We start from the raw sequence: 21,594 nt of genomic DNA, 5'->3' as shown, positions 1-21,594 counted from the left end.
TGGCTCCATTTGTATGATTCTCCAATGTTTGTTGATGATTTTCTTGATATGAGATGACTCTGTGGAATATTTTAACACGCATGCAGTTTTTGCTTTATCTTTGTGATTGACAGTACGTTCTTGAAGAAGGTGATCTCTTGATAGCAATGATACTTTATCTAAAGATGTCTTTAACACACTTTCAGGATACCCTCTTTGTCGATATTTGACAGTTTGTTCATCGAGAGTCGTTTTTAGATCGTCACTGCAACGATGCAATTGGACGATATCGCTCAACTCACCACCAATAAGGCTGAAACGCTAGGCTTCACGCCAGAAGCAGCTTTGGAAATCTATGATTTGATACAGGAGACCAGAAGTTTCACTCCACAAAAAACCACTACAACACAGTTATTAAGACAATTTGAATACATGAGCAAGAAAGAAATAAACCAAAGGATGCACGCCACCACGTTAATCCATTACCATAAAAACAAGAGAATACCAAGGGGCCTCAGGATAGCCCTCAAGCCAATGCTGTGTAAAAATAGTAAGAAATTTGTCGAAAGATGGTATCAGATACTCAACAAATGTTCACTCGATCTAATTCTGCTAATTGTTGAAGAACTATCTAAAGTTTTAATTGAATTGGAAGAAGAAATTAAAACCTTACAAACGGAAATCAATAAAAATCCAGATCTCACTAAAACTTTAGAAGACATTAATCTTAAATTAGAAAAATACGCCAAAGAAGTGAATGAGAGAAAAGTCAGAAAATACCGAAGAGCTACATTAGATTACAAACTTGAAGAAGTTTATTCTTGGGCTGAAGTTATTCTTAACACACATAATGATCGTATAAAATTCACTCATCATATTGACGAGAAATCTATTGCATTTTTGGATGTTACAGTGAAGCTAGATCAAAACCAGATTTCCACTCAACTTCACACCAAAAAGACAGACAGAAATTCTAGTCTACTATTCCAGAGTTTTCATTCAGAGTCACTCAAGAAACATTTACCTACCTCTCAATATATCAGAATGAAACGTATTGTATCTAACATTGACGATCTAAAAACGACTCTCGATGAACAAACTGTCAAATATCGACAAAGAGGGTATCCTGAAAGTGTGTTAAAGACATCTTTAGATAAAGTATCATTGCTATCAAGAGATCACCTTCTTCAAGAACGTACTGTCAATCACAAAGATAAAGCAAAAACTGTATGCGTGTTGAAATATTCCACAGAGTCATCTCATATCAAGGAAATCATCAACAAACATTGGAGAATCATACAAATGGAGCCAGATCTAAATAATCTATATGAAGACAAAATTACATTTGCTTTTCAACGTTCTAAAAATCTCAAAGAAATGTTGAATACACCTAAAAAATTGACACAGAAATGGCGTGGCATGCTCCAATGCCACAATTGCACCCACTGTGGGAACGTAATCATTGGAAACAAATTTTTTCATCCCACTAAGGGTTACCCCATAGCTCTCAATCACACGAGTACTTGTGACACAGCTAACTGCGTTTATGCGATCAAATGCCCTTGTGGCAAAGTATATGTGGGTCAAACAGAGCGGAAAGTGAAATTCCGCATCACAGAACATAAGAGCAACATCAGGATGAAGAATCTCAAATCATCTGTGGCATGTCATTGGATTGAAGCCTGCCATCAAATATCTCAATTACGTTTTACCATACTTGAAACGATCACACAACGCCGAGACTTGGATCCTACAAAACAAAGATTAAGAACCGAATACTTTTGGATCAAAAAACTGAACTGTTCCCATCCTTCTGGGATGAATGATCGCATAGAATATGCATGTTTTCTTTAGCATAGGACAGTAAATCTGCATTGACATGAGGTGTTCCTTTGGTCCTCACAATAATAATATTATGTGTATTTAATGATGTGCTGTTATTCATTGAGATTTACTTTTTATGTCTTATTTTTTATTTTAATTTTTTCTCGATCTGCATTTAAGGCATTTTTCATTTTATTTAACTTTATTGAGCACCTTGCACACACTAGTTTAGAGCAGTTTGACCATTATTGGTTGACTCGCAGTCTCGTTCATTATGATTGGCTCTCTCGCCGTCTTGGTACGGCTGATATTGATTCACCTGTCAGTCTGTCACAGATTGGCTTGCTAAGTCTTTCCCCATTACGTAACCTGGTCATGGATTGGTTCGTTAAGTTTTTTCCCTCTATCACGTGACTTTGTTCACATAAACGGACCTATCACGTTCCTGTTATGATTCGTCATCCATTTTGGCGCGTAATTCGTATGCCGATCACAGAGCCTCTGATCCACGTAGACCGTTCGGTCCCCAGTAAGTTGGCGTTTTTGACATGCTCATTTATTTTCATCTATTGAAATTCGCTTGAGTTTTTCCTGCACGCTTATGCACCTAACTGGTTTCACCTTCGGTAGAACCGAGAGCGTTGATTTAGGTTGCTTTCACGTACTGTTTCCTCACGTACTTGATTTTATTTATGCAGACATTTTTCTAAATATTCTTTTACACTTGCAGTCACTCCTTGTTCACAGTTATGTATTTCTTTTTCACACTGTTTAACATGATCGAGTGTATTTTTGTCAGATGTGCACTGTTGAACTATACAGTGAATCTAATGGTCCTGTTTCATTTATTTTTAGAACCCTGAAGAAGGGTCAGATGTGATTGACCCGAAATGCATTGGGTGGATGTCTGATGTGGTCACAAAGAATAATTTACGTTGTTTGAAAAGAAACATGGATATTATATTTCAATGATTTTTCAATTGATGAACACTTGAAGCTTAAGTTATGGAATTAGAGATTTTCGCTTCAATTAATAAATGAAAACTTGTGAAGAAACCCGAGAGTTTCATTGTTTACAGTGCGCCCTCGTCCTGTGAGAAGGTGACTCTCCTCACAACATACTTTCCTTTGTAAGACGCGGTGGGACTCCGCGTGACACTAGGAGCGCCAACGCAAATGTTCTGAATTTTTTCATTATATTCTTGAGTGCACGGGGATAACACAGTGTTACTTTAAAGATGAAGAAGGTGTCACATGATCTGCGAGTGGGCCAGGTGACACAAGCTCAAGCAAAAGGCTGGTACTTCCAGAAAGGCATGGATTTAGGTGCACAACAAGAACTGTCTGAACAACATATAATCTAAACAGCGCGAAGTACATGGCAGCTGCTTTCCTAAACCCACCGATACCATTCAATGCCGCCTAAAACCATAACATTAGCTCCAGATGGACCTCATGGATCGAGACCATCGTTTACTTCATAGATGCTCTGGAAGAAGTGGATGACAAGAAAATCATTAAATATTTAAAAAATCTTGCTGGTGAATGAGTAAAAGAAGTGATAAATAAAAATACACAGACTGGGACAATCTCATACCATCAAAACAAAGACATTAGGAGCCAAGTTCACTGCGATCACTCAAACAAGACAACAAGTTCGTGAAACAATGGATGGGTATGCTGAGAGACTTGACGTGCTTATCAAGCATTGTAATTTTAGTGACTTTAATGATGAAGAAGCCATGCACCTCAGAGTCATTGATGGCTGTCTTTCAGACTCATTCAGAAGAAGCATGTTGAGAGAGATGCTCAGTTTAGAAAACATACTAATAGCAGCAAGAGCTGAAGAGAGAGAAGATCAGCAAGCTGCTGACATGGAAGCTGGAAGAGCAAAGAGTGATTTGGCATTAATCATGAGGGGCAAACACAAGCACAAAGTAGATGCACTCAAGTCGCCATCCTCAAAGAAAGGAAAGCTGTGTTTCCAATCTGGACTTTCATTTCAACATGAAATTAAATGCCAGCCATCAGACAGATGTGCAAAGGGTGTGGAGAGGAAATACAGTTCATAACGGTTTGTAAATCAAAAGAGAAACCAATTGATTCACTGCAAGATAATAAAATGGACACCAGAAAGTGCCAGAAGCATTCTTGTCACCCCTACACAGACAAAAAGCAACCTCAATTGTGACAGGTTGAAACTAAATGAAGTCGATCATCATCAAGTTCATCCTACAAACGCTCTTGGATGTCACAACTGAGTGACAGTGAAGAGGGTGAATGTGCGATGATCCTATCCACCAAAACATTACATGCAAATTTCCATCTCAGAACAAATAATGTTTAAAATCACTCTGGAAAACAGGCCCAAAAATGTATTCTACTCTTTTCTCCTTTCACCGCCCTCTGTGCAATCTGAGATCTGCCAGTCTGTTTCTAGCCAAGGTACCAAAGATTCGAAGGGCACGATCAGGGGGACGTAGGGTCGCTTACAATGCCTCTATCCTGTGGAATTCACTTCCCCTACAGCTTAGATCCACAACCAATCACCTCTCGTTCAGGAAAAAACTTAAGACATGGCTTTTCCAAAAATTGGAGTAAAGGAAAAAAAGGAAATGTGATTGACCGCAACCAGCGCTGGGATGGCTAAGGGTAGCCATGCGCTATATCAAAAATTAATTAATAATAATAATAAATTTGGGTCTTGCTGCTTGCAAAGAAGATGAACAAATGATAAAAACAAGGGAGTCAACAAAACAAAAGAATTAATATGGACACTGCCCCAAGATTACTCTAAAGGTCAACGGTTGCCCCATATCCTTTATAATTCACAGTGGTACATTGATCAGTATCATGCCAGTAAAACAGTTTAACAGTTTGTCAACTGTACCGCGACTCAATGCACCAAACACAAAAGTTTACACATAGGCTGCTTCCAAACCGGTGCAGAGTCAAGTATCATTCACAACAACATTTCATCATGAAAAGATGCCTGTGCAAGCCCCAGTTCACATTCTGCAAGGTACTTCATCAAGTGCATGTCTACTTAGTTCTGCAGCTGCTGCCTACATGGGACTAATATCTATCAATTACAAACTACATACTCAATCTGAATTGTGAAGTCAGTTTCTGTTGTTAATTCATGGTCTAGGAAAGCTCAAGACAATGAAGGTACAACTTAACATCTTCCAAGACATCCAACCTGTTGCACAACAGCACTGCAAAATAGCATTTCACCTACAAGAAGCAGTCGAAAAAGAACTAGAAATGCTGTTGAAGCACAACATCATTCAGCGTTCTCCTGGTCCCACATCATGGGTGTCACCCGTAGTGGTAGTGCCTAAAAAGGACAGTGGAGGTGCAGTGTCTATTTGCGTGAATATGGGCCACTCCAACAAAGCAATTGAGAGAGAGAGAGACATCCTGGCCCACACAAAGCAGACAAGAATATGTGCTGAACAGAGTCAAACCTTCTCCCATCTTGACCTGAAAAAAGTATACCATCAACTTGGATTGGAAGAAAACTGTAGATACATTACCACATTTTCAACTCAGATACAAAAGGTTGAGTTTTGGAGTGCCATCTGCTGCAGAAATATTTTAACATGTTATACATAGAATAATTCAACCTGTTACACATGCTTTCAATTACAGTGATAACATACTGGCATTCGGGACAACTCGGAAGGGGCATGATAAAGCTCTCAAACATGTGTGCTAGTTGCTTATAAATGCAGGTCTCATTCTAAATGCAGAAAAATGTGCATTTCACAAAACCAGACTCAACTTCTTTGTATACATATTCTCTGAAGGGGGATTGACTCCTGACCCAGATAAAATACAAGCGCTGTCAGTCACCAAACCCCCCCACAAGATGTCACCATGGTATAATCTTCCTTGGACATGGCCAGCTATTTTTCAAGGTACATATGTGACATTGCTACAGTGAGTGCCCCATTGAGAGACCTAACTTAACGAAATGCCCGGTTTTGATGGTCCTCTGTTTGTGACCAAAGCTTCAAAAAGATAAAGCATGCAATTAAAAGTGAAACTGATCTGATCCCGGTGGTTCTGGGAGCAAACTTTGTTCTGCATAATGGGCATCCAAATGCTCAGTGACACATTGTGGACTGTACTAGTTGAATTCTCTCGGACACACCAGTGCCTATTCTCAGCCAGATTAGGAGAATCTACCTGTGGTGTGGGCCTGCAAACACTTTCATGTGTTTCTTTACGGAACGCATTTCACAATTGTCACAGACCACCACCACCAAGCACTGCTCATCTTATTTGGAAACCCAAAAGCCAAGATGCCCCCTCGCATTGAGAGGTGGGGGGTTGCATTTACAAGAGTATGACTGTACAATTATGCATAAGCCTGGCAAGCCTGGTACTCTTGAGTTGTTACGTCTCAAGAGTACCAATACATTGCATGGCTCAACATCGAAAACATCTGAAGAGTACATCACCTTTATTGAACAGTTAAGCACAGTTAAGTGGTCTTATACCTTGAACAGATCATTGTCGCTGCAAATGCCAAAAAAGACATGCTCTTCCTTAAGAACATCGTTTCAGAGCAGTCATGGAGACAAAGTGTTCGACCTCTGGGTGACAATGTTGAATTTCAAAAATTCAGAAATGTGGCGGATGAACTGTTTGTCACTAAGGAAGGCATTGTGTTAAGAGGCTCAAGTGTCATCATACCCAGAGTCTCAGACAGCAAGTCATTGAACTAGCTCACGAAGGACATTGTGGCATTTGCTGACACCAAAAGAGCCCTGCGTGATTGAGTGTGGTTCCCATGCCTGGAACATAGAGTTTCCCCTAAAGTGACACAGCATCCACTAACCATGTCTGATCTTCCTGCACGTGTGTGGGAAAGATTGGCCATTGGTTTCTTTGGTCTCCTAGCAAATGGACAACATTTCATGATAGTCATTGACGAGTATTCGCATTTTCTTCTTGTGGAGGAAATGTGATCAACAACACACGACAAGGCCTTTGAGCAGCTGGACAACATCTTTGCAGCATGGGGCATCCCAGACATTCTTAAATCTGGCAATGGTCCACCGTTAAATAATAAGGGATTTAATTAGTTTCTAACTAGACTCAAAGTCAAGCATCAAAACAGGCAATCTTTGTGGCCCCAGACTAAAGGTGTTGTGGAACGATTCATGGGAACCCTAAAGAGAGGAATCCAAAGTGCATCGATGGAGGGAATCAAGCTGAGTCAGGCCCTATAACAAGGCCTCCATGCCTATTGTTTGACTCCTTACTCTACCTCCACTGAGAGTCCTGCTACCTTGCTGTTTGGGAGAGCTATAAGAATCAAACTACCACAGTGGATCACTGAATGAACTCGGAATGCTGACGAAGTTCGTGCAACTGACAATGCTAGAAAACATCAAATGAAGACATATGGTGATCAATTTCAGCAAACTCAGGAGATCGTGTTTGACAAAGGTGACTGGGTTCTTGTCAAACAAAACCGAAAGCAGAAAACAGATCTTCCGTTTGCTGTTGAGCCTCTGAGCATTGCGATGGGTAAGGGGCACATGATAACTGCGCAACATCCCAGAAAATCCATCTCAAGGGACTCATCACATTTCAGATATCTCTCTCAACATTCATCAGCCCCTGTAATCACAGATGAGGCTACCTCACTTGAAGGCCTTAAACATCAATTCCTGTACTCTCCGTGTCCACTCAGGGTGCATCTCAACTACTTCATATCATGTGATCTTGCCCAACAGTGCAAGCACCTAGATGACTTATCGAAGAAACATAATGCTGCTGATTTTTAAACTTTTTTTAACAAGGGGGAAGATGTAGTGTCTGTTGAATGTTATATGTTGATTAATAAAAACATCGGATATGAGCTCCATGTGTGGTGTGTTCATTTTGAATGCCCCTGGACTGGGGCAGACACGACAGTGATATCCCAGTATTGAAATATTCAAAGAGTTTAGTTTTTATAATGCACATCTTTGCAGATCTCCATAATCAACTGCTATTTGTAAGCACTGTCAACAGCCAAAGCTATTAATATTCAGTGAATGTTGGTGAATTTACCCACTTCAGAAGAATGTAAATATGGAGGAATAAATTTGTTGGGATTAAAACAAATGATCTTCAGAAGCTAGCTTTATCTAAAGCAAGTGTTCAGCTCACTTAAGCATCCAGCCGTTTACAGAGACTGAAACATCCTCAGAACTCTAATATTAAAAATATATTTCAGTCTGATATTTATAATGCACTCATCTCAATACTGAAACGCAATAGGCTCTTACAACCTGTCACTCTTTCCACTTGCAGAGTATCCTTTCAGAAATGGCATGGTATAAAACGAAAGAGTTTTTGATAAATTTCTGACAAATCTTTATTTTCAACTTTTCTTGTGCATCCCCACCCTCATTGGGAGGGTCAAGCTTGCTCACTCAAAATGAGGTGGCAACAGAGGTTAGCAGCATCATTATACTTCTGGAATAAACATTGGCAATGGTGGGTAGCTATTTTCTTTGTTGTCATGTAACATTGTATCTTTGGAAATAGAATACAAATGAAAGCTTTACTGATATGATGGTGCCAGAAATGGGGTTATAATAATTTTGGAGGTGAGGATCCCTACTAAATTAATCATTCAACTCAAGTTAGGTCAAATCACAGTTCTGAGAGAGATCCTGGTAGCTATGGCACAAACAGCAGGCAATCCCCAGAGGAGTGTGTGGTAAATCCAAGCAGTATCAACAATTTCAAAGTCCAAAAAAACTACACAATAAAATTCACAAACCAATTTAGAAAACAAGTAATGAGCAAAAGCACCAGAGTCATTTTACCAGGTTAAGGGGAACCAGAGATATGAATTGTATTAAAAGTCACTGTTCTTGGTTCGTGGACCTAGGAACAATTCAAGTCTGGATACACAAAGCAGGTCATCCCAGTCAAAGTTTTTGCCTTGGGACTTAGACTCTGAAATGGAAGTCAAAATGTGCCAAAGTGGCAAGGTTAAAGGTTATGGCTGGTGAGGTGCCAGGTACAGCATCGTTATTAGCGAGCTCCGACTGTAGCCATTGATCTTTGTGTCAAAAGTTCTATGTGAGACAAACCTGGACTTCACAGACACCTATGTTACTTTGTAGGTTGGGAAGATGTGCTGCTTCTCCCTGATTAAAGGTTTTACCTTCAGTCTTAGTCGCTTTTTGAGTCAAAGCCCTTCAGCAGGGCGAATTGGGAAGCTGTACCATGGCAAGGCTCCGTGGTGCCATATAACTTTGTCACAAGATACTACTGAACCAATTTTCAGCCTGGAAATGTTGTTGCCCACTTTAGGGCCAACCTATTTGGGTATGCCTGGGTGCACTTTGTCCCAGTCCTCCATAGGTGGAAAAAATTACTAAGTTCCAATTTTTTTAAATAACTGATATGTTTCTCCTGGCCAATCATGCAGCCCTTAGCTCCACAAGGAATTTTTTCCAAGCACTAAGTCTCTTTCACATGCAGGGTCCAATCCTCAGCGATCATATGGTCCTTTTTGAAAAAATGAGTTCTTCTGCTATCTGAGTCCTACAAGCAGACAAAGAGGAGGCCAGCCACTTTACCCATACAGAGAAGTGGCAGCCCCTGAGTGCCAGGAGGAGTCAGAAGCCCTTGATTCCTTAAGTGAGTCCTCTTCTTCCAGATGATGCAGGAGGTCAGAGTTATCCTCCAGCAGGGACGTCTTCTTCAGGCAGAGTCTTCACATGTTCTTGAATGTTCTGAAGAGGTACCACCCAATCCTAACTATTTTCTCATAGTTCAACCTCCTCCTTTTGCAGATCTTCCTTTTTAACATAGTGTAATATTACCCGAAGCCCATGTTTCAAGATGGAAAAACCCAGCTGTCACAACAAGAGACCTATCATCTGATCCTTAGCCACTTCCCAATTTAGATAAGCACTCCTTCAACCTGACAGGGTCAAAACTGGTTTCCTGTCCTACCCTGTTTGCAGCCCTGCTGTCTGGGAGGGCTCAGCAAATAAATAGGAGAAGCCCTTCCCGACATAATCATGTGAAAATAAGTAGTGCTAAAGCTGCCAGTTCTGCCAACTGATCCTCTCCAGTTCCAGATCAGTGGTTAGCAGTTAACATCTGTTTTCTCTTCCTGGGCTTCAGAGAAGGCTATTGTCTGAGAGCCAGAATCATTTGTTCTCCAAGCCTAGGATGTTTATTCCAGCTCTGGAGGTGTGATGAGTTTCAGAACTCATTTTAAGCCAGTTCTGGCTCAGGTAGCCTATAGTACATTTTTACTCAGTTACTTTTACACATGACTGAAGCCATGTGTCACTGCAGTGCATGTAAACTGCAGCCCGGCCAGAGAACAATGGTGCTCCTAGTCGACATATATATAGCTCATCTATGTGGGTGATGTAAATTCACACTGCAGTCCACATATGACATTTGAATTTCACACAGTAGTTGCATTTTTAGCACTGTCTTCAATGATATGAAAGTTTAAATACCAATATAGTGAAACAAATCTTACTACAACCATTTTATGGTCATCGCACATTCACTTTGGCATTGATTAGCAGTGTCTCAAGTTCAGAGTCCTAACACTATCGAAATAGGGTTCTGAAAAAGGCCACATAGAAAAGGCAAATTTGTTACAGATACTAACCTTCACCATGAGAAGAAGCAAAGCGGAATCCGCTATTTGGCTTTTGAAGAGGCTATATAGGAAATGCAATATGAATACCTCCAGACTAAGTTATTCATTTCTTTGTTCGCATGCCAATAAAAAACAGAACTGTGGAAGCGTATTTGCAGAAAAAGTAGTCAATTGTTCAAATGATATTGAGCAATATCAGATATTTTTAAAAGTGGTATTAAACAACAATAAACACTCTAAAATGAATAATAGTAATGCATGTGGTTCCAGCATTTACTAGAATAATCAGGCTTGTATTTATTCCATGTGTCCAGTGCTCTCAAAGTCTGGTTTGAATATGACATTTTCAACAACTGTATTTCACCAGTGCTTCAGACATCATGGTGTCATACCTTGTAGACAATTATTTGCTACACTGATTTGATAATATTTCTAGATAATTACTGAGTACAACTGCATAATCACCAGTGTTAGTCAATGTTGAAATATTTATCTGCATACCAGCAAGGGCTTTGTTAGAGAGTGTCCCCTCGAACTGACAGATACATTGGCTAGCAATGATAGCCAAGTTTGAGATGAAGAATAGGCCTGGCAAACTCAATAAGACGGCCCTTTGCTATTGAGGGGTCTGCCATCACTATTTTAGTTATACTTGATTTATTTTGCATGTAGTTTAGAGAACTAGCTCTGGAAACTGGGGAGTGCCAATTCTCATCCTCCTAAAATGGTTGAGCAGAGCATGCAATATGCATGTGATGTAGTATGTAGATTTATAATCTGCTCCCAGCCCCATAGTGCCCAACCCCCCATGTGCACAACGGGTGGCGGGGTTTGGGTACAGGCACACCTGATGTGATGTTACAACATAAAGTGTGTTGCTTAAAGTAAGGTAGACCTACTGACTATGTCAAAGGGTCTGAACAAGAAAAATACAAAATAGACACCTGTTGGCTTTCTGAAGGGATCAGCATGTTAACATATATAAAGCTGGGCTAACATCTTTGTCAAAAAGTCACGGATTACTATAATTCAATATACATTATATAAATTCACAAATTGAAGTCTTTAATATTAGAGATTGTACTCATTTCTTAACTAAATTCAATAAACATATGTAAGAGTCTTTCTTTTAACTTTTTTCAGGCACAAAGTTCAGACATAGAACACACCACAAGGTGGCTTTACACTCCTGCTGAAGAGCATAAAGAGCATAAAGCTCCAGCTTAGAGTGCTTTAAAAAAATCTGGTAAGCTCTCCTCGGGTCATGGACTTACTGTTTGTTTTCTAATGTCGCTAGCGGGGCGGCATTAAAAAATGGTGGTGCCCCTATCTCTTCCATGGGGCAACACCAGGATCTCAAAAATGTAAATAAGAAGCCCTCACAGGGCATTATAGGGTGCTCCTGAATAGCATTGAGAGCGGCTAATGTATTATTCACTGCTCCATCAGTGACCCGTCTGCTCCCTGCCAGCTGCCCCATAGGCTGAGCAGGAGCTGACAACCCTTTTTTAAATTTTAATTTTAAATCTGGGGTGCTTTGGTGCCCACCCAGGGCATGCATCATCAATTTTAAGGTTGAGGGTTGCCGGGGTAGCCTCAAAGCCACTGCATCCCCGACAGCTCCCCTGCAAGCACCCATCTCAGGTGCTGTGGGAGCCGGCTTGCTCCTACCCCATGGAGAAACGTTTGGGCTCCCACCCCTCGGGCATAGGTTTCTGCTCCCGCTGGGTGAGAGCACAGGAATCGTCCCTCCCTCTGTTGTCGGTGGCTGGGAAACCATGGTGTCCTGGGGGTTTTGTTCTGGGGAACTGGAAACAATGCACTTAATTCCTATGGTTGTACCTCGTAGAAATTGTTCGGTGAAATGCTTCAGATCCGCAGTGCACCCATAGATCTCTTACTTATGATGGGGCATCAAACAGGCAAACAGAATCAAGAGTTTAATTGTACTGGAACCAAAGGGTTATTTCGGAAGCTAGGCTGGGTAACATACATACACATTATGAGGATATAACACAGATCTTCCTTTGGAGTCATGCATACATTGAGTTTAAAATGAAAATAACTTGCAGCTGTCACAGCTCCCTCACATAGAACCCCAGAAGCTCACCAAACTACAAATCATGACCTAGTTAGACTAAACAAATGTTGTTTATATAGGCCTACTGAGCAGGTTTGTTGACAAGGTATAGAAATACAAGGTCAAGCTGCAAGTCTTCAACCTAATGAAATGTGACCACATGAAAGGAGTGAAATCCTATGCCAGACTCACAGTTCTATAACCATATGTACAGCATATTGAAACAGGAGCAACAATTAATCTCTGTCGAACAATACTTGGAACATATTCTAAATGAAGTTCAAAGATGGAAACATGAAGGCCCCTCTCCATAAGAAAGGGCCAAGGCTTTGGAAAACTATATGACTAAAGCCCATACTCAAACTACATAGTATTAAAAGAGCATAAAAAATAGAAACTGGGGTCAGAGTCTGCTGAGTTTGAAGATAATTACTCTCTAACTTAGTGTAGTAATGTATTTTACTTTTCTTTAGAATGTTTCCTAGCACCATGGTAATAGAATATGTACACTTGAACTCCCTGGGTCTGTTGCTCATTTCCCTGGAAGCTGTGGAGACGAACGGTAATTAAACTTCAAGTGGAACCACTTACCTTGTCATTGTGGTCACTTCAATTGGCAACGAATTGGTCTACCTTTCTTTGTCTCCTTCCACGCGTGTAGCTGAGAAGAAGTGGAGCAGACTGTATCCTGCATTCAATTTTTTTTCCAAAGTGCAATTTTGAAGACATCTGCCTGTAAACTACCGATGGGACATCATGTCTCAGTTTAAAGTGTTGTTCAAAGTTTATGGACTACATTTTCCAAGCTGCAAACCTGCCCGATTCTGTTGTACACGAGGATTTTTCAACTTGGGAAGTGAGAGGTGAATTCTGTGTGCCGATGGGACATCTTGTCTCGGCACATAGCAGTCTACAGTCTCCTTCGGTATCCTGTTGAGACGCGCTGTTCTCTGTACACTGTAGGTGCACTTTTCAGCTCTGTGTTCTTCAATTTGGGGCTATGCGGTAAGACTGGAGGAGAAACCATTGGTCTGCACTCTCCAGTTGCCGCGCACCGAGTGATGACATAGGTGTACACAACTTCTGTGACATGTACTCTGCGTGCGCTGTCAGTGGAACACACAAGAAGAGAAGAGATGTGCGCATGAACGCAGCGTCTCTTACATCGGACATCGGGTGTAAGTTACGGACACAAGAAATCATCTTCGCACTGAAGGTAGTAGGCCTCTTTTAATCTTCCTGTAGTCAGTTACCGACAAAAGGAATAATCATCGTGCTGAAGGAACTAGGCTTGTTTTAATCTTCCTTTTAGCATTGGCATACTGTAACCAGTTTTATTCAGTGATGGCACTTTCTACACTTTACCAGCTGTCCCGTGTTTTTCATTGAGGAATATTACTACGCTTCACTGGTGAGATTTTTGAAGACTACTACTATGCTTCACTGGTGAGATTTTCATCGTGGGATGTGTGAAACTTTTGTGGTTTACAGATGTGTCATTACTCCAAACTATGAGTATGTCGTTTTGACTTACAAGAGTTCCTTTCTACTTCAAAACAACAGGATTTTAAAAAAAAGAAAAGGAAAATTTGTATTTTCTGGAAAAGGGGGTGGCAGTTAGTTCATGCTTTGTTGATTAATGTACACTTTACATTTGTGCTGTTTTCCTTAGGAGATACAACTTTTGCGTGCTTATTTTTGATAATTTTTTTAATCAACATGCAGAGTGTTCAAGCTCCCTTTTTACAGCTTCTAGGGGATCCACCAGTTAGGTGGAAAGTATGGTATAGGGCCTTTACAAAATATTTAGGAGCTATTGGTGGTATTAGATTTAGTTCTGAATGTAAAAAATATATTTTAGAGCACAATCTTGGGCTTGAAGGACAAGCCGTTCTCGAACATTTACCTCCACTTGAAGTACTGGAGGGTGAGGAGCCTCTGAATGAATTTGACCAGGCTGTCGCTATGTTAGAAAAACAATTTGACGTTGAGAGTAGTTTAGTTGTGGCTAGGCATAAATTCTTTACCAGAGAGCAACATACAGATGAAAGTATTGTATCGTATGTTGCATCGTAGCCCATTCTGGCCTCTGAGTGTGAATTTGAACATTTCACAAATTGTGGTACGCTGTAGGGATAAAAAAGTACAACGTTAAAAAATCCCTCATTACAAGAAACTATTTCTATTGTTAAAAGTATAGAGTTATCCCATATAGCTTCTAAAGAGTTGAAACCAGACAAAACTGCTGTGGGAGTGATCAAAGAAGGGAAGGACCTTGGGGAAAAACAAACCAATGAACAAAAGGGGAGTAAGTTACCTTTTGTCAAGCAAGAAAAAAAACGAGTCAACAAAGAAACCTGTGTTCAAAGTGCGGTTTCCCTTCACATTTTCCCAACTCACGTTTGTGCCCTGCAAGGAATTCATCTTGTCGAAAGTGTGGAAGACAAGGTCATTTTGCAAAAGTGTTTAATTCCAGAGGTAATGTCAATGCTGTATGGGTTGACAATGATAAGTGTGACACGTCTGTGGATGTGGTAAGTTCTATGAATGGTGGTTAAGGATGATTGTGAGTATTCTGTAGATCCCATCGTTGATGTCATTGTTGATGGGAAAACCTTACAATTACTTATTGACTCGGGTGCCCGTACGATGAAGATCACGGAGGAACATTTTGAGTCTGTGTGGACTGATAAGTGTCTGGAACCTCTGTCTCATATGAGGGCAGGAGAATTGAGTTGAAAGGTTTTTTTGAGAGTAGTTTGGTGTTCAAAGAGAGATGTGACTGGAAAGGTGTATGTTGCAAAAATAGGATTGAACATTTTAGGGTAGTACCACCAAGGGTTATTTGGTATGACCCTTAGGCATGGGATGAAGGAACCTGTGTCAGTGGTTGATGATGGTGTACCTAATGATGGTCCATCTCCTTGGGCTATCAAGTTCACCAGTGTGTTTGATGACAACCTTGGACTTATTAAAGGGTTTAAAAATCTTATCAAGGTGAAGGATCAAGCAGTTCCTGTAAAACACAAGTTGCGTAATGTACCTTTTAGCGTAAGAGATGATTTAGCAGAGGAACTTAAGAGAATGTGTGAGTCAGGTGTCATTGAGCCTGTTCAATCATCTTTGTGGTTAAGTCCCTTGGTCATGGCCCCAAAAAAATGGTAATCTTAGGGTCTGCATTGATTTACGCAGCCTTAACAAGGAAATATGGGTTGATTCACACCCTTAACCCCGTATCGATGATATTCTTACCAAATTTACAGGTTCAAAGTGGTTTTCTAAGATTGATTTATCTTTCGCGTACCATCAGGTTGAGCTGGATTCATCTTCTAAACATCTTACTGCTTTTGTTTCCCCTGTTGGAACTTTTCAGTTTAAAAGGATGCCTTTCGGGCTCGCCTCGGCCGCTTCCGTGTTTCAGCGTATTATGGAGAAAGTTTTGGTGGGAATTGAAGATATTGTTGTGTTCCAGGATGATATTCTGGTAGCGGGAAAATGTAAAACTTCACATGACAAGAATCTTACTGAAGTTTTGAACAGGTTACATGAGAAGGGGGTTGTTGCAAACAAGCTTAAGTATGTCTGTGGTGTAGAGTCCATTGAGTATCTGGGCCATCGTATTTCCGGTAAGGGAATTCTTCCAAAAGAGGGGTTGATTTATGCAATTGTTAAGGTTCCATGTCCTAAATCAAAGGAACAAGTGTCTTCGTTTTTGGGGATGTGTGAATTTTATTCTAAATTTATCTCCAATTTTGCTGCTAAGACTGTTCATTTACGTGAACTTCTTAAAAAGAGGGCAACTTTTTTGTGGGATCAAGTGTGCTAAGGTGAATTTGAAAAGATTAAGTGTGAGCTTGGTGCTTGTAAAATTTTAACTCCTTTTGATCCTCCTTTGTTGCTAGTTTGGATGGTCTTGGTGGAATGATAACGCAAATAAAGGAGGGTGTAGTGCACACTGTTGGATTTGCATCCCTTTCTTTGCGTCAAAGTGAAAAAAACAACTCCGTAATTGAGAGAAAGCTTTTAGCTTGTTGTTGGGGTGTAGAGAGATTCAAGACCTTTTTGTGGGGTAGGACCTTCAAGCTGTTGACAGACCGCAAGCCTCTTATTCCCATTTTGAAAGGGGTTGTGGTAAAGGAACATCTCCCCAGGATAGCCAGATTACGTTCTAAATTGCTTCAGTACAATTTTCTCGTCGACTACATTCCCGGTGGAAGAAATATTAGCCCTGATTTTATCTCTAGATCACCATTACCTTGTTGTGAGTCTGATTTTCCTGAGTGTGATGACGATGAGGAGTGTTTTAGTGCAGCAGTGGATGTTTGCAATGTTGGGTGTTTTAATGAAAAGGAATGGTTTGATGCTTTGGATTCTGATTCTATACTCAGGAAGGATAGGAATTTTATTATTCACGGATGGCCCAAAGAAAAACACCTTGATTGGGAACTCCAGCCGTTTTCAAAGATTGCTGATAAACTTTCTCTTGCGGGTAGTGAAATGATTTTATGTGGTGGCAAGTTTGCGCCCCCAGTTTGTTTGAGAGATCGTATTGTTGATGCCGGACATGAGGGTCATCCTGGGCAGACCAGCACCAAACGTAGAATGTGTGCTGTTTATTGGTGGCCTTCCATGGACCGTCAAATTGAAAATGCAGTCAAAAGTTGTATTATTTGCTGCTCAAGTGACAAAGTGGTTAAAACTGTTACTCCTCCTAAACTAGTGGTAGATCTTCCTTCTGGACCTTGGATGAAGTGGGCCATTGATTTTGTTGGACCATCCAAGGCGTTACCAAACAGGTATAAGTTTGCTTTGGTGGTTGCGTATTATTATAGCAAATGGTGGGAGGTGCATTTTATGGTTGATCCCAACACTCATGAGGTCATCGGATTTTTTGAGAATCTTTTTGCCAGAGAAGGATTTCCTAAAAAAATAGTGTCAGATAATGGGGTTCAATTTGTTTCAAAGGAAATGTCCAATTTTCTTGGTCAATCTGGCATTGTTCACCGTTGTGTCGCTCTTTATCATCCACAGGCCAATGGTTTCATTGAGCACATGAACCGCATTTTGGTTGAGTGTGTTCAGTGGGCAGTATCCAACAATTGAGGGCTCATCGCACTACTCCGTGTGTGGCTGTGGGAAAGAGTCCTTTCGAATTGCTGTGAGGGAGAGTGGCCATTTTTGGTATGTGTCCTGCTTGGATGAGGCAGTGGGGTTTGTTTTCTAAAGTGTCCATTCCCTTGTCTGGTGTGGGAGGTGGTAGTGAAATTTCCAAACCTAGAGGCGGTGTTGAATGTAGTAAATCTTCTGTTTCGGTTCCCTCCAAATTTGTCAAGGATAAGAAGGAATGGGATTCGAAAATCAAGGTGGGAGATTGGGTGAAAATTAAGATTCCTCACAATGTGCCTAAGAGTTTGTCCAAATTTGGTCCACCTGTTTGGGTGGATGCTATTTCTCGTTATGCAGTCAGAGTCAATGGTAAGAGTTGGTGGAATATTTCAAGGATTTACAGAATTCCTGATCTTGTTGTACATCAAATGGGACTGGAAGTCGGTTCTGAGCATTCTTTGGAAAAGTCTATCCAAGAAGTTTCTGGTTCTGATATCGTCAGGAGTCCTGTTCAATCTCCTTCTACTCGGAGAAGTGGTAGGAGAAGAGTTCCACCAGAATGTATGGATATGTAATCTACGTAAATGATTTTCATATATATCCTTATATTTGATGTATCAGTTCTATTACATATGTGAAAGTTATTTATGCTTCCTATTTGGATGTATCTATTTTATTGCATTTATTTTTATACTCTTTTTATTGCTTCCTTTGATCTAGTGTTTTTGCTCCTTTGTTTCCCTTTCCTTGATTTTTCTCTTGTTTTCATTTTTATATCTTGTGTGCAGTAAAGAAGGGAGATGTTGTAGTAATGTATTCTACTTCTCTTTAGAATGTTTCCTAGCACCATGGTAATAGAATGTGTACACTTGAACTCCCAGGGTCTGTTGCTCATTTCCCTGGAAGCTGTGGAGACGAATGTAATTAAACTTCAAGTGTAACCACTTATCTTGTCATTGTGGTCACTGCACTTAGCTCCTCCACCATCTACACAATCGATCATTTATCTGCGGTGTGGTGGGTAACAAACACTTCTTCATCGTTGAATGCACTTGGAATGTACTTTGAGCGCGGGCAGAACATGTACTAAGTGTTGAGTCCTTCTGACATGGACTCACAAAGCAAGGTTGCTGAAACAATCACAGTATCACCAGAATCGGGAGAATGATTTTCATCACATATCCCTGTTGTTGCTACCAAGGCTCCTAAAGCTGTCTCTCTGAGTGGAATGCCTTACCAAAGCTGAGGTTATCACCGGTGATGGCCCGTGTGCCCACAAATGGACTTTGTGACCACAGAAAAACCCAAGTGTGCAATTGGGTCAGGACCAGTCCTGAATTCCAAATGCCCAGAGAGGTCCAACATCAAGAAGCAAAGTAATTGCCTTGAGGCACTGCATGCCGAAGATAGTGCCTATCTTGCATGCACCGAAGAAACATTGTCTATGGTCATGTGGCCATCATGCTACAAAACAATCTCCAAGTACTCACCGTATTGTAAGAGTGAGCCGTGCCACGAGTCAAGTTTCCACTGGAGTGCCAGAGTGAGAGGTGATCTATAGCCAGCAACCAGGAAGAGGGCTGCCTAAACAAGCCTCCACTGTGGCCTGATACTCTGATGAATTCACTACTCAGCTGGCTGGCACACAGCGCTCTGGAAGACTGCTATAAGTGGCCTGGAAGCTCCCTGCAACCAGCAAGATCCCACTATCACAGGAGGTTTGGATGAGCCCAGTGCTGCTCCTACAAACTGGGTGAAACACTGACTAAATTGGAGAAGCACAAGCTTCACCTATACACCTTATCTTGAATTCTGAAACCGAGGGCACTACCTAGGGAAGGGGGAACTAATAAAGGGACAGGAAAGGGGTAATTGAATTAGTGGCAGATGTCCCTGAAAGCACATCTACTCATATGCATGAATCAGGTATTCATGCTATACTGAATGTGTAGTGGAATGGTATTTTTTCTGTGTAATAAAGTACTTGTCTTTTCTACAAAGAGAAGAACTGGGATGAACATAGATCTTATTGCACCAAGGAGGGTGGTATCGACTTACACTAACCTCTCTGAGAATCCTGTGACTTCTCGTGCTTGCTACCACTGAGAATCAAGAGGAGAAAGGTTTGTACTTTGCAGAGCCATAGTAAGACAGGCTCCATGATAGCTGTAGGCAGAATACAGCAACCCCCATGTCTGTGACCAGGTAGTTCCTGCCTGCCGCTTGGCCTTCTGAACAGAGTCTGACAATGGCTAGCTGTGTAAAATGTACCTATTTTGCCATGCAGGAATTCTGGTGATATTTAAAATAACAAGGCTGAAGGCTGAGTGGTTCACAAATGCCGTCTACACCACAATTAGGTAATATAGGACTATATTACACGTTTTTTGTTGTATATTTTTTTATTGCATTATTTTTATTGATTTTAGTACTCTTTTTCGAAGATAAGGAGCACTTAAGCATAATTTGTTTAGCAATCATTCTTTGCCTGACACTGCAAACGAGTATGTCAACATTATCAGAAATGTGTGTTTTTATAGGGAATAAAATTCCAATAATGAAGATAAGTTTTAAGCAACTATGGGGCATATTCTCAAGGAGCTATCGCCGAGTTAACGGCACCTCATCACAGCCAAAGTTGCGATAAATTTATCGCCCCATTCACAAGCTTGTGTTAACAGCCCATAGCACCAGTTTACCCGCGATAGCATCCGCAAAAAATATCGCCACAGATGACCCCGGCAACTATCACTGATGAGATGCAGAGTAGGCGCTCCAGTGCCAAAAGCCATGTCAACACCACTCCGCAACGTTCTCAACGACCAGCCAGATCAGTGATACAACTCTAAAAAGGTGATAAGGCGCGTTAACAGCAGGAAATTAACACCTGCTCTGACCTGGTGTAAAGTCGGGTGGCAGCCTGCACCACAAAAGGGAGCCCAGCCCAGAGTCACACCTGAAGAACAACAGATGCAATGGAGCTGTTCATCATGCAGCTCGGAGCCCCAACAGGCCCACAACACCCACCGCCACCACCCCCAGGACCGCCACCCACCCTGGACCCCCCGCCCCTGCCCCCCAGACCACCACAGAGGCAGCGCAGACCGCGGACCTTCAGAAAATGCACCAGCCTCACAGACATGACACCGGAGTATATAATTGCTCACTGCAGGCTCAAAAGGACAACCATCCTCCGCATCCTGAACATCATAGCTTACAGGCTGACGGTACCAACACAGTGGACAACCTACATCCCTCCGCAGACAAAGTTGCTGGCTGTGCTGCATCTGTTGGCCTCTGGTACCTTCCAACCAACAACCGCCAGAGTCGGAGGAGTCTCAGAGTCAGCCCTATCAAAGTTCCTCAAACCTGTCCTGGATGCCATCATCAGCTTGGTACCCCAGTACCTATACTTAACCCACACTGCACAGGAACAGCTAGAGACCAAGCAAGGCTTCTACACGATAGCTGTATTCCCGCACATGTTGGGGGCAATTGACTGCACACATGTCCTACTAGTCCCCCTGCTGACACTGGACACAATTACCACAACAGAAAGCACACGCATTCCATCAATGTGCAGGCAATAGTGGACCACCGGGGACTCCTAACCAATGTCGTCGCCAACTACCCAGGCAGTGTGCATGATTCATACATCTTCCGACAGTCCATCATCAACCAGCGCTTCCAGGATGGCACCTACAGAAATGCACTGCTTGCGGGTAAGAACCAAATGCACACACCACACACCTCAACTCCACAATCATGCAACTCACAACACAGGAAATGCACACGTCACAAGCACACATACAACATGCACACCCACCAGACACGACAGCACAACTCACTGTGGGAACCTGCGCCAGCCATGTACATTAGCCATCAACGGCATGGCATCTCGGCCACACAATAGCAGAATGTCGGTAGAGGTGGGGACCAGGCATGTGCAAAGGAGGCA

The sequence above is a fragment of the Triturus cristatus genome, chromosome 10, assembly GCF_964204655.1.
Source record: "Triturus cristatus chromosome 10, aTriCri1.1, whole genome shotgun sequence".
Lineage (NCBI taxonomy): Eukaryota > Metazoa > Chordata > Amphibia > Caudata > Salamandridae > Triturus > Triturus cristatus.
This window is presented reverse-complemented; position numbering follows the sequence as displayed.